This window comes from Penaeus monodon, chromosome 30 (genome assembly GCF_015228065.2).
Source record: "Penaeus monodon isolate SGIC_2016 chromosome 30, NSTDA_Pmon_1, whole genome shotgun sequence".
Classification (NCBI taxonomy): Eukaryota; Metazoa; Arthropoda; class Malacostraca; order Decapoda; family Penaeidae; genus Penaeus; species Penaeus monodon.
Window position 1 is genome coordinate 18,445,501 of NC_051415.1, and position 1,055 is coordinate 18,446,555.

Here is a 1,055-nt window from a genome sequence, read left to right on the forward strand (position 1 = left end):
AAGCTTGCTAGTGTCGTTGCAGGATGTCACTCAGTCTCTGGAATTTTCCCTTACCTATATATTTACTGTTGTGGTCTACCACTCATGATGAATCATTGCTATGATACAAGTAAGCAAGAGAAGTACTTAAAATCATATAGTATAAATATGTGGTTTTCCATGTACATATAGTAATGTTGATGAAGTGCTAACCACAGCAAATTCTTTATGCTGTAGATTGCTACTTTTGGGTTTCATTGTCATCTGCAAGCCAAAGACTAAGTAAGCTCTTTTTTGTTTTTATTTTATTATTTTCCTTCTGCTCCATCTGTTGGGTTAGTCCTTTCAGAATATCAAAAATACCTCAGCATGTACATTTTGTAAATATTTATACTTCTATTGAAAGTTACAATTTAGCTCTTTAGGATAGGTACAGTTTCCATCCATTGTTACCAAAGTCATGTTACATTTTTTCCCCAATATCTTTTGTCATTTTTACTGTTAATATTATACATAATAAAATTAAAAAGTTATCATACTGCATTCTAATGTTTAGAATGTATTGATTCTTGGGTCTACTTTTGATGTAAAGTGTCCTGTTGTGTTTGTGATATATCTAAAATATATGCCGTATCAACAGCCAAGGTACTTTGTATTATGATATATCAGTAACATTTATAAACATACAAAAAAGAATTACATTTTTACTGTATCAATGTCAAATAAATTCATGTTTGGTTAATAGTTTGTATTGTCACTTGCCAGTATAAAAAATTTACAGTAGGCATAAGCTTGAAGTACCTGGTATTATTAATGCAGCATTATAAAATATTTTTAGGTTCATGAAATCTTCAGATGTAACTGGAGTCTAATAATTAAAAAAAAAAAGTAAATTGAAATTTTATTTTTGTCCTACACCCACGTCAAGTATAAACAAACAAAATATGTATGCTCTGTAAAGATCAGGCTTTAATCAGTCATGCAGTCTTGTGTGTCATATTAAGAAAATACAGTTAAATAGTAAACTCAATTTACCTTAAAATTAGAATATAATATCCCAACTTTAGACCAAAAAA